The 21673-nt window shown below is 43.4% G+C and overlaps 1 long non-coding RNA gene across 2 annotated transcripts in view; it reads left to right on the top strand.

The window, feature by feature from the left end:
* Positions 1-21673, top strand: part of LOC103348693 (LHFPL tetraspan subfamily member 3 protein) — a 569591-nt gene that overhangs the window by 400689 nt on the left and 147229 nt on the right. For both annotated transcript variants that reach the window (XR_007920724.3, XR_007920725.3), the window contains exon 2: positions 1225-1461. This is a non-coding gene — a long non-coding RNA (LHFPL tetraspan subfamily member 3 protein). The remainder of the gene's footprint in view (positions 1-1224; positions 1462-21673) is intronic.

The following is a 21673-nucleotide window of genomic DNA, read 5'->3' as shown; positions in this document are numbered from 1 at the left end:
ATATAGCCCAAAAATATAATCATTTGCCCCTAAGTGATTCAATTAAACACAAGAAGTGGCACTGATAACTATTCATCTACTCTAATTCTCAAGATAACATATTCCTATAAAAAACATTTACATGACCCCCACAATGATATTTGGGAAATAGAACCTAAGTATTCTCTGGAGTGTCTTAATTTCCATAAAAGCTCCATGGTGCTATACTGAGTTGTAGTGCTTTTCAGGCTTTTTATAGAAAATTATATGGAGGAGAGAATAGAACTTTGAAAATCAACCTGCATTCCTTGTAGTAAATATTCTTTCAAGAAACTTTTCTCAGGCCAGCGCTGCAGCTCACTTGGCTAATCCTCTGCCTGTGGCGCCAGCACCCCGGGTTCTAGTCCCGGTTGGGGCACCGGATTCTGTCCCGGTTGCTCCTCTTCCAGTCCAGCTCTCTGTTGTGGCCCAGGAAGGCAGTGGAGGATGGCCCGAGTCCTTGGGCCCTGCACCCCATGGGAGACCAGAAGGGAGCATCTGGCTCCTGGCTTCGGATTGGCACAGCGCACTGGCCACAGTGCGCCGGCGGTAGCGGCCGTTTGGGGGGTGAACCAACGGAAAGAAGACCTTTCTCTCTGCCTCTCTCTCTCACTGTCTAACTCTGTCTGTCAGGAAAAAAAAAAAAAAAAAGAAACTTTTCTCTGTGTGTGGGGGCAGGGTTAGGGTTACAACACAAAATTATTTTCTGCTGTGATTCAAAGTCAAGAGATACACTCTGATATTTCCCCTATTATCCTAATCCCTTATCTGGCTGCTATCATAGCTCTTCAAAGCCAGCCTTGAATTGTCATCGTGCAATGCTATGATTCCTTATGGCCTATGTGCAGTGGAAACCTTCCCACAAATGCACACAAAAATCCAATTTCTTAATGTTTTCTTATGGCTCAACCTACCTTAACCTTCCCCAGGATACTTGAGCTCACTGTAAAGTGCATTCCCAGGGTCCTCTTTGCTGTAGTGTACTAGGCTGCCTTGACGTTAACCAAGAAAGCATGCTCACTCACATGCACACAACACACATGCAGGCTCACTCACCCACACTCAGGGTAGGACAGTGGCGAGATTTGCCATTCTTTAGATTTAGATCAAAAGGAATTTGAAACACTGGCCTGACAAGCAATAGAAAGAAATATTTGCTAAAATACAATTGGCTAACTTCTTTTCTTCTTTTTCTCTCTTTCCAAGCTGCCTGCCTCGTGCTTGGCTGTATGATTTTCCCTGATGGCTGGGATTCAGATGAAGTAAAACGGATGTGTGGAGAAAAGACGGACAAGTACACCCTTGGGGCATGTTCGGTCCGCTGGGCATACATTCTGGCTATTATTGGAATCTTGGATGCCCTCATCCTCTCGTTTCTAGCATTTGTGCTTGGGAACCGACAAGACAGCTTGATGGCAGAGGAACTGAAGGCAGAAAACAAAGGTAAGACTGCTTGCAGTCCCTACTTGTTCCCATCAAGGACTTGTGCTTCCTCTGTGGTTCTAATTTGCTGCTCCTTTTAATACTGCCTGGGCCATAGACTTTCCCCAGCTTCAACTCAAGAAGCTTAGACAATTATAGTACTGCACTTACTTCTCTTTCCTGGGCTCCCCAAATCCATTATTATTTAAATACAGTTGTCCAGTTTCTCCTTCCCTCTTTCTCTGGTAGCAGGTTTGCCATCAGGAGTTCATGGCTAAGATGCAATTTTTTTTTCATCTATTTAGTTGAAGGGAAAGTGCTTCCTCTCCATATAATCAGCTATTTTGCAAGTTGAAATAAGTGCCGGGTAAATCTCTCAAATCATCTGTAAACATCTTTATTAAACTATCTGCCATCATTTTGCTTGAATTCCAACTCATCATCTTAAGAGAGAAGGAGTAAGACCGGCCCCAAATAGGTATAGTCAGAGATTTCAGTAGTTACCAATTTAGCTGAATTTTAAAAGTGTTATCTGGGTAATCCAAAGTCCTCAGATTTCTTTTCAAAAGGAAATTGCCTTCTGGAGCACAAAGGAACTTGGCTAGAATATGGGCTGTTGATGAGGCAGTCATTCATAAACACAGCACAGTAGGCAAAGATGCAGCAAGCCATTATTCAAGGTGAACCTTTGCATTTTCTGTCCAATTTTCTTAACCAATTTCCCGGGATAGAATGCTAATGCCTTGGTTTTGTAACAGACCGAAATTCCCCCAACCCTTTCATCTTTATGTTATCTTTCATCATTCGGGCTTACATCAGCCCCTTCAGCTGAGCAGTTCCTTCTTCTAGTGCTTTTTCCTAATTGGGAACTAAATCTATCCTTGAATTATGAAATTTAGCTTATTATTTCAAGGAGATGCTGATTTCAAAAACCCTTCACTACTTCAACAGATCTCAAACATAAGCATATATTCATTCCCACATGAATTTTCCATGGAATGACAGCATAGCAGGGTTTGTATGTAGATTGTCATTGACTGTGCTTGTAAACTATAAAGAAGGGACATGGAGCAGGGCAGGGCAGCAGCAGTCACCCACGAGCCCTTTATCTTCCTCATTTATAGACAGAACACATATCAGCCTGCTTAGATTTATCAAAAACATCCTATGCACAAAAGTTACCCTTTCACGGCGAAGTGGTGCTGAAACTTCCTCGGAACGAAACTACCAAAATGTCAGAGTTGCCTCTTGCAGATAAAAAAGAGAATATGAAGATAATAATTACACTTTCACTTCTGCTACAGATTCCATGTTTTCCCTTGCACTCATTAATGTGGTGCTCTTCACTGCTGTGTTTGGGCTTTGCTGGATGTACACATTTCCCTTTCCAGTTCACTTCAAATTTAATGATAAGGACAGCTGAATAATAGAACAAGTTTCCTTGCCAAAAGAAAGGATTAAAAAAAGATCGTTTTGTTCCGCACTCGCTTGATTTCCACCAACGCTAGTAATGAAGCAGAATGTTACTTATTTTCTGTACAGTTGAAAGTTATATTGAGGACCTTTAACTTCCCCCACACCCTTTGAGCACAAAGAAGAGAAGCCAGAAAAAGGGGGGAAGTAACATAGCAGGAAGAATGTTACTTGGTAATTGAAAATTCTAACTCATGCTCGTGTGTCTGTGTGGCAACATGTTCTCCTGAGTTCATGCCAGGATTACAAAACACCCTCAGCAGGGTCACAGTGGATCTTGCCTTCTAGTTGATTCAGTTAAATGTTGATGCCTGATTCCTTCCATCTAGGTTTTCACGAAAGAAAGCAAGCATGATTGCCCTTTCTGTGATACGTCAGGAACACTTTGGTAAAACGTTGCGATGGGACGGAAGGTTAAAGAGGCCAGCGGAAGGCTCGTGGCCCTCTGTGTGTCATTTTGTGGTGTTTGTCATGTTCTCCGTTTGCATGAGTCATGACCGCTGCTTCCACCCAGTCCTGAAGGACTAATAGCAGCAGCAGCTTCTCTGTCTCAGATCAGACAGGTCCAATAAAGCACTAGAGAGCATCAGGCCGTGCTGCTGAAACATCCCCACACTTTGATTTTTCCACTGAAGTCTTTCATCTCAGGTCCTGAGCACAGGTGGAGAGCTGTGCCAGGCACACATGTCACACCCCCAAACAACAGGGTCTGCATGCAATCAGAACTTCTGGACTTTGTGTAATCAAACTTTCGTATTTCTGAGAAATGGTGTAGTTCCATACAAAGCAGCCTGCCTCTATTATATGGTACTATCTAAGCACCTACTCAATGTGGAAACTATCAAAATCAGACTTTTGAGGAAAGGTCAATCAGTGATTTTGTATGTTGTGTGTATGATCATAGTTTTACTAAATAATAGTTTAACAGCTTTCAAGTATCTGCAATAACCCAAAGTTAATGTCATCAGTGTTATCTTCCATACATCCTAAGGGAAAAAAATTGTGCTTAATATAAGAGTAATTTATAATTATGAAATTGATTTTATATCAATGAGCATTTTTACAATTGTTGTGGCTACATTAATATAACTTTTAGCTTATTAAAACATTTTGCCACTATTAATTTTTTTTCTGATAAAACTATCCTTGGTAGTCAAGGCTTTCTTTTTAGCTCCAAGGTGGTAGAATCAGATAAAGGTAAATCAAACTATAGCTCAGATTTTAGAAAAATGTATTAACTCCAGTGATGCCTCTGGTGTCATGGAATCAGGAAATGCTGTATCTCAAACTTTGGCTCAAAAGAGTAAAGAATTTTGAATATAGATGATATCACTCTACATAATGTAATGTCATTCACAACTTCATAACCTCCTTCCAGTTTTATGATACACCAGTCATCATATCAACCTACATCCTGTAATAAGTAGCAGAAGCATTGTAGAGAGAATAAGGCTGCAATTGTAGCAGGTGTCCCAGTTCATCTCATGTCATGATTGCACCTTCTTCTGGTGGTGGATGTAATTCATCCAGCAGTGCACTTCCCCAGGAATCTAAAAGTCACCAAAAAGACTCAGGTTTTTCTCATATAATTAGAGCAAGGAAATTGCTTAGATTCATAAGTCTTTCCCAACCATCACCCTAACAGTTAAAATAAAACAAAATATAGAAATTTTAGAATATCAGGGAGGAGACAGAGACTCAATTCTAAATGTTGAACTATGCTCCATTCACAGAGTCTTAAGATGAAAGGGAATATCAGAGAGTGAGTCATGAATTAATCATCACAAAGGTGCTATTCCCATGGAAAGCCAGGGGAATGTGCACAGGTGCAGGTCTCTACCTCTAGGGACAGCTCTCTCGCAAGGAATGTTTTCGGTGAACACCCCCAACTCCATTTCCATATCCCCTTCAGTGCCTCCCACAGTGTTTCATAACCTCTCCTTGCCCAAACGGTGCAGGGATCATTTGAAAGTAGCAGCAGCCAAAACTGATAGGTTGTGAAATGGCAAATTGAAATAAGGGCACTTTAAGACACTTTTTTTTTTTTTTTTTTGACAGGCAGAGTGGACAGTGAGAGAGAGAAAGAGAGAGAGAAAGGTCTTCCTTTGCCGTTGGTTCACCCTGCAATGACTGCTGCAGCCGGGCACACTGCGGCCGGCGCACCACACTGATCCGATGGCAGGAGCCAGGTACTTATCCTGGTCTCCCATGGGGTGCAGGGCCCAAGCACTTGGGCAATCCTCCACTACACTCCCTGGCCACAGCAGAGAGCTGGCCTGGAAGAGGGGCAACCGGGACAGAATCCGGCGCCCCGACCGGGACTAGAACCCGGTGTGCTAGCGCCACAAGGCGGAGGATTAGCCTAGTGAGCCGCGGTGCCGGCCACTTTAAGACACTTTCAACAAACAGAAGGCAGTGTTGATGATGCAAGTGTTGTCTTAGAGGGAACTTCTGCAAGAAATCAAGTTTATCATCTATCTTGGCGTTCCATCAAGTGCCATATTGCTTTTCAAAAGAAAAAAAGAGGTCTACTAAGAAAAGAGCTGTGAAAACTGTTTCAACATCCAACCAACTTTATACAGGAGTTGGCACATGCAAAAACAAAACAAAACAACAAAAACAAACAAACAAAAAAAAAAAAACTCAGCTGCCTGCTCTGAGTTTGGGGAAGCAGCCCTGCAGGTTGTGCACCCTCCAAGACCCTGGGCATAACAGTGGTCAGGCAGGTGTCCCATCTTATTTGGGAGTCCAGCAGCATGGTTTCTAAATGAGCCAACAGCAGTAGGCATTCAACCCTGATACACTGTTTAACTGCAAATCTTAACACACTGAACTGTGAAGTCAATTTAATTATGTAAAATTAAAATTTCATCCAGATAAAAAAGACCTGAAAGGAAAGCTTCATTTTCAATTTCTTTCATTAATTGTGAAAGGATAAATAATTACATTTTCTGGAGCTCCTGTGCCACAAATATCTCTTTCCTTGTCAGACATCATTCATGAAGAGGTCTGTTTCTGTATTTGTGTCTGTGGTCTTTGGAACTGATTATCAGATAATTAGGTCCTCTCATGAGCAGTTTTAAAGTCACTTTGTCTTCTAGCAGTTAAACTGAAAATGAGAAAGCATGAGTATCCATCAAGACGTGACTTCAGCTGCCATTTGTTTATTAAGTATTTAAGTTCTTTTTACTGCTATTATAGGGGAAGTTGGAATAAGTTCATTTTACTTAACTAATTGAGAAACCCTTTGGAACTTTTATTTTGCTGCAGCCACACTGTGGGTGGCCATGTGGTGTAATGGACAGTGCACACAACTGGATCAAGCTACCTGGTATTAGTGACGTCCCTGACACGAGAAGAAAATCTTTAGACCAGTACCTTAAAATTTAAATTAAAAAAAAAAAAAAAAGATTTGGCCAGCGCTGCGGCTTACTAGGCTAATCCTCTGCCTGAGGCACCAGCACCCCAGGTTCCAGTCCCGGTCGGGGCACCGGATTCTGTCCCGGTTGCTCCTCTTACAGTCCAGCTCTCTGCGATGGCCGGGGAGTGCAGTGGAGGGTGGCCCAAGTCCTTGGGCCCTGCACCCGCATGGGAGACCAGGAGAAGCTTCGGATCAGCGTGGTGCGCCGGCTGCAGCGCGCAGGCCGCAGCGGCCATTGTGGGGTAAACCAACGGAAAAGGAAGACCTTTCTCCCTGTCTCTCTCTCACACTGTCCACTCTGTCTGTCCAAAAAAAAAAAAAAAAAAAAAGCCACACACACACAAAAAGATTTGCTTATTTATTTGAAAGTCAAGAGTTACAGAGAAAGGGAGAGACAGAGAGATCTTCCATCTGCTGGTTCACTCTCCAGATGTCCACAATGGCCAGGGCTAAACCAGGCAGAAGCCAGGAGCCAGGAGCTTCTTCCTGGTCCCCCATTTGGATTGCAGGGGCCCAAGCACTTGGACCATCTTCCGCTACTTTTCCCAGGCCATTAGCAGGGAGCTGGATCGGAAGTGGAGCAGCCAGGACATGAACCAGCACCCATATGGGATGCTAGCACTGCAAGCAACCCTTTACCTGCTATAGTGCAACACAGGCCCAATAGCTTTTTTAAAAAAGATTTCTTCTATTTATTTTAAAAAGCATAGTTAGACAGAGAGAGACAGAGACCCTTCATCCCCTGGTTCATTCCCCAAATGGCCACAACTGCCAGAGCTGGGCCAAGCCAAAGCCAGGAGCCTGGAACTCCATCCAGGTCTCCCACATGGACAGAAGGGGCTCAAGCACTTGTACCATCTTCCACTACCTTCCCAGGCACATTATCACAGAGCTAAATTGGAAGGGGAACAGGTGGGACTGGAACCATTGTTCATATGGAATGCCAGCACCATAGGCAGCAGCTTTACTGCTGCACCACAACACTGGCCCCTAGACCAGTACCTTAATCTTGACAGAATTAAGTCTTATTCCAAAAAATGCATAGCATCTGAGGTTCCTTCCAGCTCTAAAGTATTCCAATTCCAGGGACACATTCAGAGGTGTCCCTCAAAACAAGGATCCAAGGGCAGTAAGACCTCCTGCCTTCAGAGCAGTGAGCACTTTAAATACTCTTTCAGGGGGTGTCAGCATGCAGTAGTGTCTAGGAGGGGTCAGAGGGGCAGAGGCTGCTTCATATGCACACCTGCCTGCTGACCTGGTCTGTCACACCCATTCATTTATACCCAAGTGTGGAATGAGTCATCTTTAGAAACTCAGACCCATGGCCAATGAGCCTCCCTGTTTCATGCTGTGTCTGTACCGACACTACGAGAGTAGACAGAGCCCTAGCGTGGGACAGAACGCATTGTTTCCGATCTCAACTCCAGCAGGAATTGGTCATATGACACTGGGCGATTCCATAACCTCTCAGAGCCTCAGCTTCACCTTCTTTAAAACGGGAGTGGTGACACCCAGCCCTGCTTCCTCCACAGGGGTGGTGGAGAGTTCAGCAAAAGCATGTGTGTGGGAGCAGCTCATAATCAGTCCTATCTTGCAGACGTTATTTACCACTAAGCACTTCCCAGGTAGCATTTTATATGATCTCTGCAACAACCCTGTGAAATATTTATCATCACCCTAGTTTTACAGATCAGAAACTAAGGCGCAGCAAAGTTACACTTTATCTAAACGTTCACAGTGAGGAGGGACTGGATCTAGGACTCAAATACAAATCATTTTATCCAAAATTTCAAGCTCTATCTCTTATATAACATCACAGAATCAGTTCTGAATAGATGCCAATTCTAGTGCTTTCAGCTTGACCAATCAACCCTGGATAAATAGTTTAGTCCTTTTATTATTTGGTAGCTTTTACGTAATGTTATTTCATCTAAAGTTCAATACACTTGAGAATGTAAAATAGACATCAAAACTCATACACCTACTTAGCTTTGTAACTTCAAAAAATCCTAGTGAAGTAAGATCAGGAAGCCAGAAAAAAGTATCTCCAAGTATTTAGAATTAAAATTTTAATAAGATAGTAGTGAACTGTCTGTTTCCCAATGGGAAACATGTTGAACAAAGTCCCTGCCATCATCAAAGCAATTCAGGATGTGTCTCTAAAAAAAAGTCATATTCATCCTGATACTCTTTGAGAAGGGTTAAATTAATTTGAGAGGTGGAAGGCCTTGGAGGTCCTCCCAGAGCCATCTGTAATTCTTGCTGCTTCAAATTCCTCTTCCCATTCTTTCATGGACTTATTCCACTCAGGTTTCCACCCCCAGCATTTCACAGACACCATCTTATCAAGGTCACTCCAACCTCTTAATTGCTATATTTCATGGTCAGTTTTCAGTTATCATAGTGACCTATTAGCAACCTTTTCACAATGGACTATTGGCCCCACCTTGAAACTCTTCTGTTTGCTTCCAGTACTTGACCTCGCCTAATGTCCCTTCTGCCTTTTTCAGGTGCTCTTCCGACCTCGGTCTCCTTTGAGGACTCCTCCCCATCTCTCCTTTCCTTGACTGAAGTTTCCCGTTATCTCATTATTTATGTAGCATCTAAATCCTGGTAACTCCCACGTTTAACCCACCTGCCACCTCTCCAATGAATTCTGGACATGTCTATCCAACTGCTTACTTGCTAGTCTTTTCTGAATATCTAATGAGCATTTCAAACTTAACATTCCCAAAGCAGAACTCCTGACATTGCCCACAAAACCTCCTCCTCCCACAGTCTTCCCCATCTCAGTTAAGGACAACTTTATCCTTCTAGCTGCTCAAGCCAAAATTGAATCATCCCAGGCTTCTCTCTTCCTCTCACAATTCACATGTGACCAATCCAAAACTCTGATCTACTCCACCTTCAAATATCTCCTGGACCTCCCCAGACCTCACCCCATTACCTGCTGTGTGGGAGCAGACCATCGTCCTCTTCTCCTGACATCACTGCCGGAGACCTGCATCCTTGCACCCTCTCAGTCTAATCTCAACAGGGCAGGCAGTGTGATCTTGTTGAAAGATACACCAGATCATGCCATTCCTCAGCTCAAGACCCCAGCGCCTTTGATGATCTCACTCAGAGCACACGCCAGTGTTCTTTCTTACGGTGCAGAAAGCCACCCAAAGTTCCCTCCATCCTTGCCACTCTGGCCTCTTGGATATTCACCCCTTCATTCCCTCTGCTCCAGAACCTAGACTTCCTGGTTGTTTCACAGACACACCCAGCACAGTCCCATTGCAGGGTCTTAGTATTCGCTGTTCAGGCTGCCTACATGGCCCCGAAACTACACTGCTTACTCCCTCACCTCTCTCAGGTTTCCCCTAAATATTACCTTCTCGGTGAGGAATTTCTTGATCTATCTGTAATTTTACATACACATATTTTAACCTCTTTCTCTTATCGTCTCTCTCTTTCCCCAGAAAAGACTAGGGCAGAGATATTTGTCTCTTTTGGTCACTATTGTATTCCCAGGGCGTAACATAATTCCTGGCATATGTAGGCTCTCAATAATTATGTGTTGAAGCCGGCGCCGTGGCTCAATAGGCTAATCCTCCACCTTGCGGCGCCGGCACACCGGGTTCTAGTCCCGGTCGGGGCACCGGATTCTGTCCCGGTAGCCCCTCTTCCAGGCCAGCTCTCTGCTATGGCCAGGGAGTGCAGTGGAGGATGGCCCAGGTGCTTGGGCCCTGCACCCCATGGGAGACCAGGAAAAGCACCTGGCTCCTGGCTCCTGCCAGGATCAGCGCGGTGCGCCGGCTGCAGCGGCGGCCATTGGAGGGTGAACCAACGGCAAAGGAAGACCTTTCTCTCTCTGTCTCTCTCTCACTGTCCACTCTGCCTGTCAAAAAAAAAAAAAAAAATAATTATGTGTTGAATGCAAGTATTATTGAACAAACAAATGAGTCTGTTCTAATCTCTACATAACCAAAAGGCTATTTCATTGTTATACAGCACTGAAACTTTGAAACTGTTCTGGTTTCACTGAAATTGCCTGCTTGTGATGTCTACCCACTGCTACTGCCTTTTCTACTTTAAGCTGTTAACTTCAACAACACAGTTGTTGTGTCTGCTATAATTAAAGTCATATATTCACCAAGTGGCATGGATTCCCATGGCTTGTTGAACATCTGGAAACACTAGATGGAGTCCGTGCTACCCATACTCACCAGAGGAACCAGGGAAGATTGTGGGGAGAAGAAGAGAGAGGACGTCCAAAGGGGTGATAGAAGGAAGAGAGTTTTACCAGTATTACTCATGGACTTATATCACTGATGTCAATCAGGTGTCACCTCAAGGTGACTTAAAGAACATTTGAACTCTGGAGATTGACTGTAGTCCATTCAACAAATCTATGTTGAAATCACTGGGGCTGGCACTGTGGCATAGCAGGTAAAGACTCCACCTGCAATGCCTCCATCCCATTTAGGCACTGGTTCAAGACCTGCCTGCTCCACTTCCAATCCAGCTCTCTGCTATGGCCTGGGAAGGCAGTACAGAATGGCCCAAGTGCTTGGGCCCCTGCACCCAAGTGGGAGACCTGGAGGAAGCTTCTGGCTCCTGGCTTCAGATTGGCGTATGCTTTGGCCACTGTGGCCATCTGGGGAGTGAACCAACAGATGGAAGATCTCTCTCTCTCTCTCTCTCTCTCTCTCTCTGCCTCTGCCTCTCTATAACTCTGCCTTTCAAATAAATAAATAAATCTTTAAGAGAGAGAGCGAGCACACTAATGGGCCACAGTGAGCTCAAAGATAGATCCAGCTCTCTCTGACAGGTGCCCACTCTCCAACAATCCCCTCCACGTAGGATTTCTGTCTCCGCCTTCCCTGACTAGTTGTTATGGGCAGAAGCAGTTTAGGAACTGGAGGGCAGAGGCAGTGCTGACCTGGAGTAGCTGTCACAATGTTCCATCAGTGTCCACTCTACTCCCATAGACAAAACAGGGTTTGACCTTTCAACCATCTTTTCAATTCCTGAGATAGGAACTTCAGAGTTGGGTGAAAATCAGAATGGCTGGAAGAAAGGAAAGAAGGGAGAGTAAAACAGAAAAGAAGCCTTACACAGCAAAGTTACGATGTCCAAGATTTAGCCTTGCCACATTCAGTCAAATCTCGAGCACAGTCTTTGAGTAACACTGAAACTTACCAGCTTCATGCTCCAGCCCTCCCCTGCTCTCTTTAAGCAGTATGGTCATAAAATTGTGAATATTACTGATAGCCAAGGTTTATGGATTAGATTTCTGAACTAGATTTTTTATTTTTATTTATTTGAGAAAGAACGAGAGTGTACACTCATCTACTGGATCACTCCCCAAGTGTCCACAACAGCCACGGCTGGGTCAAGCCAAAACCAGGAGCCTGGGACTCAGTCCACATCCCCAATACAGGTGGCAAGGACCCAAGTACTTAGGTCATATTGTTGCCACTAGGGTGTGCATTAGCAGGAAGCTGGAGTCGGGAGTTGGAACCAGGAATCAAGCCCAGTTACCCCAGTGTGAGAAATGGGCATCTTAGAATAAATAATAACCACTAGGATTGTAATCCTTATTTCTAAGTTACCTACTAGTAACCAGTTTTTTTTCTTTCATTAGACTGGGTTTAATTTCATATCTATGCACTCTGGAAAGGTTTGGTAGGTACTTCAGCATGTAATGTTAATTAGTAATCAATTTTATTTTATCAATTTGCTATTTTGATTTTAATATGAAACAAAAACTCACTCATTAAACTGTTTTTGTCCTAGGATAACCTATTGTCTCTAGTCTTTTCATCTATACAATCGCATGCACTTTTAGACCACAAATATACCTCTTAATTTTTCTCTGCCCAAAACATAGCAAATGTATATAAAAGTTGATTGTCTTGATATTGATCTAGCTCATGTCTCAACATACAGCCCCACGAGCTTCTCTCAACCATCCTAGAATCTCTGACTCTCTCTTCCATGTACCCTACAGACAGAAGAACAGATACTCAGTGAAAGAGTATTCCTAATCTTAACCCTACTAAATCTCTTTGGGCCTTGGTTTTTCTACTCCCAATTTATTTTTCAACAGACCTACAACTTCTTTTTTTATTTAGTAAATATAAATATCCAAAGTACAGTTTATGGATTACATTGGCTTCCTGCCCCCAACACCCCACTCACACCCCTCCCATCTCCTGCTCCCTCTCCCATTCCATTCACATCAAGATTCATTTTCAATTATCTTTACATACAGAAGATCGATTCAGTATATATTAAGTAAAGATTTCATCAGTTTGCACCCACACAGAAACACAAAGTGTAAAATACCGTTTCAGTACTAGTTATAGCATTACTTCACATTGGACAACACATTAAGGACAGATCCCACATGAGAAGTAAGTACACAGTGACTCCTGTTGTTGACTTAACAATTTGACACTCTTGTTTATGGCATCAGTAATCTCCCTAGGCTCTAGTCATGAGTTGCCAAGGCTATGGAAGCCTGTTGAATTCGCCTACTTCGATCTTATTCCAACAGGGTCATAGTCAAAGTGGAAGTTCTCTCCTCCCTTCAGAGAAAGGTACCTCCTTCTTTGATGGCCCCATTCTTTCCACTGGGATCTCACTCACAGAGATCTTTCATTTAGGTCTTCTTTTTTTTCCCCCAGAGTGTCTTGACTTTCCATGCCTAAAATACTCTGATGGGCTCTTCAGCCAGATCCGAATGCCTTAAGGGCTGATTCTGAGGCCAGAGTGCTGTTTAGGACATCTGCCGTTCTATGAGTCTGCTGTGTATCCCACTTCTCATGTTGGATCGTTCTCTCCCTTTTTGATTCTATCAGTTAGTATTAGCAGACACTAGTCTTGTTTGTGTGATCCCTTTGACTCTTAGACCTATCAGTGTGATCAATTGTGAACTGAAATTGATCACTTGGACTAGTGAGATGTCATTGGTATATGCCACCTTGATGGGATTGTATTGGAATTCCCTGGCACTTTTCTAACTCCACCATTTGGGGCAAGTCCGATTGAGCATGTCCCAGATTGCAGATTTACAACTTCTTTGGCAGAGTTGTGTTTACATCCTCATTAAGTGGTCAGTGATCCCATTCTGAGATCAAAGAAACAATGAAAATGTCACTTCATTGGCCTTTCCCACCTCTGGTGGGGAAGGAAGGGTCTAAGAGCACAGTGCCAAGAAAAACACTGTGGAGCTCAGCCATTGTTGAGCCCATCTGAACAGATAACTATGCACTGTATTTGCAAATTTCACTTTTACTCTTCAGATTTCCAAGGGCAAGGACCATGCCTTCTCTGTTATCTCCAGTTTTATAGTTCCTTGGACATAGCAAATGCTGAAAAATGTCTTTATTGCATCAATTTAATGAAAAATGCAGCATAACTATTTAATGTGCTCACTTAACATTTCTTCTGTACCTGAAGCAGTCTGGCCCTCACTCTGCAAATCACAAAGGAAATAAATTCATCTGCATATGTCTTCAAGGACGCACTTTCAAAGAATCCAGGAATGACAGATTAGAATAATATACTGCAACTCGGCCACTTTAGACAATCACATAACTTCTTTAGGCCTTATCTCAACAGCCACAAAATGGTGGTGTGCACTTTCTGCATGCCAGGCAGTGAGCATAGCTGGGCACACCAGTGAACTCACCAACATCTCTTGTGTGCCTAAAGCATGCCAAGTCTATTCACTGGGACTGGGAGTTCAAAATGAATGGGACGGGGTTTGCCCTACAGCTCTTTGGGGAGGACATTTCGTGTTATAAGTACCAGGTTGTATTTCTGAGGTCCAACCCCACTCTGACATCTATGGCTTCATGGGGGCACCTTGTGGATGTTATCTCTGTATAAAATAAATGGATGCCCTTCACTGACAGCCAACTTAACGCCAGCCCCAGTGAAAGATGATGCTATAGTAAGCTGCGACTGCTTCCCAAGGACAATTGGACATACAAGGCTTCATCTTCTAGGAGGCTTTATAAAAAAACATCAGCTTGGGGAAAAACACCAGTGAGTCTATTAGTATTAAATAAAACAAAGGAGGACACAGCAGTGAAGAAATGAGAAATACGACAGCTGTGTGGTGGAGTGCAGACAAGTAAGAATGATGGGCAGGGTGCGGAGTTTTCTTTTATTGCTTAAAGCATTAACTTCAGAGCATTCGATTTAAAAACCCCAACTCCAGAACCTTCACTGGAGGAAAACCACTTGTAACCGCCAAGATGATCACTCTCGAACTCCGCAGTCAGCCAGTGCTTGGCAAATGCTGTATTTATGCATTTCACTGACTTTTTCTTCCTGCTTTACCATCTACATAACCAGAGCCTCGAATTTGGTAGTGATCAAAATCAGTTTGACCTGAGTAGATATCCTCTCCCTAACTTAACTCGACTGTGTCACCTTTGGTGATGTGCCCGGGATCCTTAGGAGGTGAAATGGGAATTCTGGCAACTATCAGGCAAAGCTGTCCGCCGGTCCATGTGCTGTCCAAGCTCACAAAAGTAGGAGTGACAACACTGCCAAGAGATGTGAAGGGCAGAACTCAGCCAGGCAGAAAAGCAGCTGTGGTGTTCCTGTCGGCCACCCCAACATATGTTCTGACAGGGCCACAGGCAGGTGGAGCCGCAGCTCTCCCCGAGAGGCAGCACTCTTAAAAAGGGAAGCTTTCTAAAGGGAGCCTCAGATATTCACCCCTTCCCCCAGAGCCGGTGACAAGCCTGGAAGTTACCTGAGCAGACTGCACCTGCTGGCCTGAGAGCTCTACACCAGAAGCTGGCCTTTTGGTGCCAATGTCCGCAGGAAACCTGACATTCTCTGACTATTCAGGTGGGAGAAGTGCAGTTGACAATCTTTCCTGACCTTAGTTAGTGGGACCCAGAGACACTGTCTATCAATACATTTCAGTTGATGGAGCTGTCTCATTTTCAGGAAAAGCAACTAAAAGCATGAATGGCTAAGCTTTGCTTTGTTAATGGTTATACTACACTTTGTTACTTTGGGGGAAGTCTTAGTGATGGGCTTAATCCACTTAGATGTGGGGTGACAAAACCAACCCTCTCCTCTCTATTGAGGATGCAGTAAAGTAATGTTTAAATACAAGGACAGAGCAAGAACATTAGAACTAGAAAGCCCCTAGTGTTTCACAATCCACTTTATAATATTCCAGGGCTTGGACCCCCACCCCAGAGATTGCAATTCAGTCTACATGAAGGTGAGCCAGGCATGAAAACCTCCCCAGGATGTTCAAATGTGCAGCTGGGGTGGAGGTCCAGGTTCACCCAACTGTCTCACCTTACAGATGGGGGAAGCTGAGGCACACAGAGGGGAAATGAAGATGATCTCACCAGTTTGACTGTTAGGATTAGAAACCTACAGTGACCTGTGACAGAGTTAAGTTTCATTCATAGGCTAAATAATCATCTTTATTAATTTTCATAGGTGAAATAGTCATCTTTTTAAATATAATTTCCTTGCTCTCTGCCAGCCTTGGGTAACTGACTTGTGCCACCTGCTAACTCTGTGAACTTGGACAAACCTAGGTGTCCTTTTTCCTAAGGACATTAATAGAATCTGGCCCACGTAGAACTTGTAAAAAATAAAATAAAATCATACAAGTCGATAATCTATCATAATGACAGCACATATTGACTGCTGCTGTTTTTAATGCTCTCATTTTGTTAAGCAAACACATTCATGGTGCTTGATTCATGTGCAACACAGTCCCTCCCCCTGGCTGTCTTGCTCTTTTTTTCCCAAAAACTTTAAATCCTCATGGTGATCTCATTAATATCTAGAGATGGCTTCCTCTAAATGCTTATAAACTCGTAAGGTTTTTTATCTGCTATCTTCACAGTTTGTTTAAATTTTCTGTTTATTTATTTGAGAGGCAGACAGGGAACATTTCCATACATGGATTCACTCCCCAAATGACTGCAATACCAAGGGTTGCGCTGAGATGAAGCTGAGAGCCAAGAACTCATCTCGAGTCTCCCATAAGAGTGGCAGGACCCCAATTACTGAGCCATCACCAGTGCTTCCTAACATCTGCATTGCAGGAAACTGAGGTCAGGAGCTGATGCTGGAAATGGAACCCAGGTACTCTGATGTGGAACACAGGTATCTTAACTGCTGTGCTAAACACCCTCTCCCTACAAATATTTTTAAACCTAACACATGAGGGTCAGTTTGTTGGTTAATCAGGGATTCTGATATGTTTTTTATGATCTTATACACTCAAATCTTGACTAGGAGAGACAAAAAACTTACTCTTTTACAACATGTATTCCTTGACAACGTTGGCCCTGCACCGAGCTCAAACCGTATGGCTGTTTCTGTAAGTTCAATGACGGTCACCAAGGAGAGCTCCTATTCTCTGATGGAACTGTGGCTCTTACATGTTACCCACTTCCAGCCCAGCTAAGAATCCCTTCACTGTACGACTAGACAGATGAGAAACAGCTCAAGATTTAAAGACGTCTGTGGAGGTGTCCTCCAAAATAATGCAGGGAAGGAATTCTGCCCGGGCAGAAGCAATAAAAACAAGAATCCCCTGAACGTAAGAGAATATTATCACTTTGGTCATCTGCAGGGTGATAAAAATTTAGTGCTACTAGACTCGTAGGACCCTGTGTTTTGGGCAGAACACATCTTTATTTTCCTCACCATAAACAAAGCAAATAAAAGCCACATGTCGAACAAATACAAGTAATAAAATTTCTACTTGGAAGTTAAAATAAATCGTGGGGACTCTTTCCCCATTATTCAAAAGCCCGTTTCTCTCTGGCTTCTCTCAGATACACTCTGAAGTGATTTTTTCCCCTCACACCTACTAGGTAACACCTACAACAGCCTTATCATTGCTGTTATTATTTGTTATTCAAATAAGTTTTTAAACCTCAATGAGCATAATGTTTATCTGGGATACTTATTTTAAGATGCAAATTGGGGCTTCAGAACAGCTAGGGGATTTTTAAGGTTAATAAATATTTACTTTTTAGAGTAGTTTTAGGTGGTTACAGGAAACTGAGAAGGGCAGAGAATTCCCACACCTTACCAATCCCCGCACACTCAGCCTCCCTGCCATCAGTGTCCTTTATCACTGTGGTCCGTGGATTGCAAGTGATGAACATGTCACTATCAACCAAAGCCCATCAGGTCTTGCTGTTTGTGTTGTACATTCTACAGATGTTGACAGGGATGGTATGGGGGGGAAGCCATTGTAATCCATAAGTCGTACTTTGGAAATTTATATTCATTAAATAAAAGTTAAAAAAAAAAGAAATCCTCATCTTTAATGAGCATATTCAAGTAAGCGTGACACACTGATCTCAATGAGAATCATGCCTTAAGCAACACTGTCCTAGGTCATTTATACCTAGATTAACACTATGATTATGAGGTAATGATACTGAGGCCAATGACCATGGCCAGATCAGTGTTTTCACTTTAGAGTTCCTTTTCATAAATACGCTGGCAACCTTCAGTGCATCAACCAGCTCTATTCCAGAAGTTCACTTTTAAATTGATATTTTGGAATTCAGATCACAAGTTTTTCATAGAAACAGTAGATAAACACCATGATCAAAATTCTTGGACCTGCCTCTCAAAGCTTATTTCATTCACAATGTTACAGGAATAGAGGTATCTGAGCAACCGCATTTAAAGAAGAAGCTGTAGAAATGTAAAAATATAAATAGACAAAAATGTGAAAAAAAATCTCTAAATTTTTGACAACCACAGGTGGAGGAGGACTTCAAAACCTTAAAATCACAAACTGTTGTACCTGAGTGAGTACAAACAAAGGAGTACCACACATTGATAAAACTTGATGGTCCTTTATTTCCAGTGGTGGAGAGTGGGCTCTTGCCCTAAAGAACTCTCGACCCCGAAGCCCAAAGCAACAGGATTTACAAAGCCAAAAACTACAAAATAGGGAGGGAAATACATGGTTGCTAAGACCAAGGGAGAATACATACTTACTGCAGTCAAGCTGACCTAAAACCTATGCAAAATTAATATCAATTATAATCCTGACAATACCAGTTAAAATCTTAACAATTTCAATTTTAATCTTGACATGAATCCAGGTATTGGCTTAAATCATATGTAGGACATAGACAAATTATCATTAACCCAGGTGCAGCCTATCTGCTTCCAAGCTTGAACAATCATGCTAGGGGGTTTCTATGCTCTGCCAAATGTGATGCAGGTTGCCAGGTGTGATGTAGTGGACTGCTGTTGTCTGAGTGTTTTAGATCATAGTTTCAGACCAGAGTCTCACGGAGGGAGAGGGGGGCTTTCTCAAGATGAAGTCTCAGGTGCTCCAAAACGAAGTCCCTACTTACTATCAAGGTGCTTCTTCAAAACCATAAGGCTATATGTGTATGTATAGATATATATATATATACTCATATACATATATATTTAATTAAATCAAATAAGGCTTCTATTCAAGACAGGAAAAAAAGACCAAAACAAAATAATAGCTTGGAAATTACTATTTGGAAATTTTCCAATGAACAAATATCTAGAATAAACAAAAGAAGGCCTCCAAATCAGTAAGGGAGGGAAGAAAGCAAACAGCTACAAAATGAGCAAGTCATTTGCAGAAGCAGAAACTGAAAAACAGAGCCAGCATTTGAAGAAAGGTCTCAAATCACTGGTAATTAGAGAAATGCAAATGAAAATAATGAGTTGTCAAGTCACATTTTAGGCTTGCAGACGTCAGTCGTCAGGCAGGACGACTGATGGATCTGCCCTCATGGACTGCTGGTGGGAGTGTAGACCAGGGTGAAGAGCAACCTGGACCACCTGAGAGGCGGGCTCCATGACCTGCCAATTCTACTCCTGGATTTATGCTGGGGAATCTCTTTCAAGGGCCTTGAGGAACCACGTGTGAGGCTGTTCACTGAGGCATTCGTGGCAGGGAATTGGAGGAAATCTCAATGTCTCAGATCAGTGCATAAGGAATTTGGGGTGAATGGAAACTCTGGAGTATCTGTGGCAGGTCAGAGGTGATAAATGTAAAGAGCACATGGCAAATTGAATGTCCCTTAAAAATAGGATGCTTAGTGAAAACAGTGTAAGGTTTGAAATAAGTGTAATTTACAGTAATAAAAAGTAAATGCAGCCAGCAACCACTCATGTTATGCAAAACTATACTTAAATAAAAACAAACATTAAAGAGTGGGCATTTAGCCAAGTAGTTAAGATGTCTGCATCCCATAGCAGAGTATGTGTGTTCTGTCCCTGGTCCTGGCTCCTAATTCCAGCTTCTGGCCAATGCAGACCCTGAAAGGCTCAAGAAATTGGGTTCCAGGATGGAGTTCCAGTTTCCAGCTTAGGTCCAGTCCAGTCCTGGCCACTGTGGGTATTTGGGGAGTGAACCAGCAAAGCAGGAACTATTTCTTTTACTCTATCTGCTTCTCAAATAAATAAAAATTTAAATGTGTGTGTGTGTGTGTGTGTGTGTGTGAGAGAGAGAGAGAGAGAGAGAGAGAGAGAGAGAGATTAGAACTTGACTTCCCCACATTCTAGCTACGGAACTTGGGCAAATGACTTGATAACTGTTGAGCTTCCTCATGTGTAAAATGCAGAGGACATTACCTTATCAGGGTCATGGTGAGCTTTAAAAGACATAATCCAAATTAAGCACTCAGTGATTAGCATAGTCAGCATTCAACAAATGTTAGCAATAACTATAATAGAGCTATAGGCTCATTGCAAGGTTCAAAAGTGGAAACATAAAATTAATGGTAGTTGGGACCTAGTGATTAAGATATCAGGATGCTTGGCCGGCACCGCGGCTCACTAGGCTAATCCTCTGCCTGCAGCGCCGGCACACCGGGTTCTAGTCACGGTTGGGGCGCCGGATTCTGTCCCAGTTGCCCCTCTTCCAGGCCAGCTCTCTGCTGTGGCCAAGGAGTACAGTGGAGGATGGCCCAACTACTTGGGCCCTGCACCCCATGGGAGACCAGGAGAAGTACCTGGCTCCTGCCATTGGATCAGCGTGGTACGCCGGCCACAGCGCACCACCGCTGGCCATTGGATGGTGAACCAACAGCAAAAGGAAGACCTTTCTCTCTGTCTCTCTCTCACTGTCCACTCTGCCTGTCAAAAAAAAAAAAATCAGGATGCCTACATGCCATATCAGAGTGCTGGCTTTGAGTCTCAGTTCTACTCCCAATTCCAGCTTCCTTCTAACGAACACCCTGGGAGGAAGTGGTGATGACCCTATTCCTGTGGCTGGGTCTCTGCCACCCACATGAGACCAAGATTGAGTTTGAGGCTCCTGAGTTTGGCCCCAGTCAAGCCCCAGCTGTTGTAGGCATTTGAGGAGTGAACAAGCAGATGTGGGCTCACTCTCTTGTTCTCTCTCTCTTGTATAAATATTTCCCTCTCCTCTTCTCTCCCTCTCTCCTTTTCTGTCCTTCCTGGAGAGAGAAAGGCTAGGAGAGAAAAGACTCAGGCCCAGGGTAAGCATAGAGATGATTCAATTTCCTATCTTTAGAAAATGAGTTGGTGGTGGTAGTCTTCTCTCTATTGTCCTTATTTCCTCCCTTTCTTTTCTCATCCACTTCCCCTGTGCCACACCAGGTGAACTTCTGTTTTGCCACCAGGAGCTAGGGCAGAGTGAGGATAGGTGGGAGAGTGGTCTAAGGATAGAAGGAGGAGACTTCATGATTTGGGATAAGATTATCTGTCCATTTTTGCTAGGCACAAACCATCCCAACATTCAGTGGTGTAAGCGGACAATCACAAGTCTGGGAGTTGGTACTTCTGGCTCAGACTTCTCTGGGAGTAACTCTGCCCACATGTCTCTAACTCTCTTCCTGGGTCTATCCCTTCCAGGGATTAAGACTAGGCAGTCTTCATGGAGACAGCAGGGCACAGAACCACCAAGCCCTCAGCACAGGGTCTGTGAATTCTCTGCTGCATTACATCTGCTGACATATCATCAGTCAAAGTGAGTCCTGTGGCCATATGTCCCAGTCCCTGCAGGAGGGCACCACAGAATGATCTAGCAATGGACATGGGTACAGGGAAAAGAGTATAAAAGGAGTCATTCATGAAATCAACACAGTTAATCACATGCATCTTGTGTTTGACAGGAGAAAGGACACACATGAGGCTGGCACCGTGGCACAGCATATTAAGCCACACATGCAGCACTAGCATTGCATATGAGTACTGGCTTGAGATCTGGCTGCTCCACTTCCAATCCAGCTCGCTACTAATGTGCCTGGGAAAGCAGTGGAGGATGGCCCAAGTACTTGGGCCTTGCACCCACATGGGAGAAATGGATGA

Source organism: Oryctolagus cuniculus, chromosome 3 (genome assembly GCF_051225735.1).
Source record: "Oryctolagus cuniculus isolate XC-2025 breed Fujian yellow rabbit chromosome 3, ASM5122573v1, whole genome shotgun sequence".
Classification (NCBI taxonomy): Eukaryota; Metazoa; Chordata; class Mammalia; order Lagomorpha; family Leporidae; genus Oryctolagus; species Oryctolagus cuniculus.
Note: the sequence above shows the minus strand (reverse complement) of the source record. Positions and strands in the feature narration are given on the sequence as shown.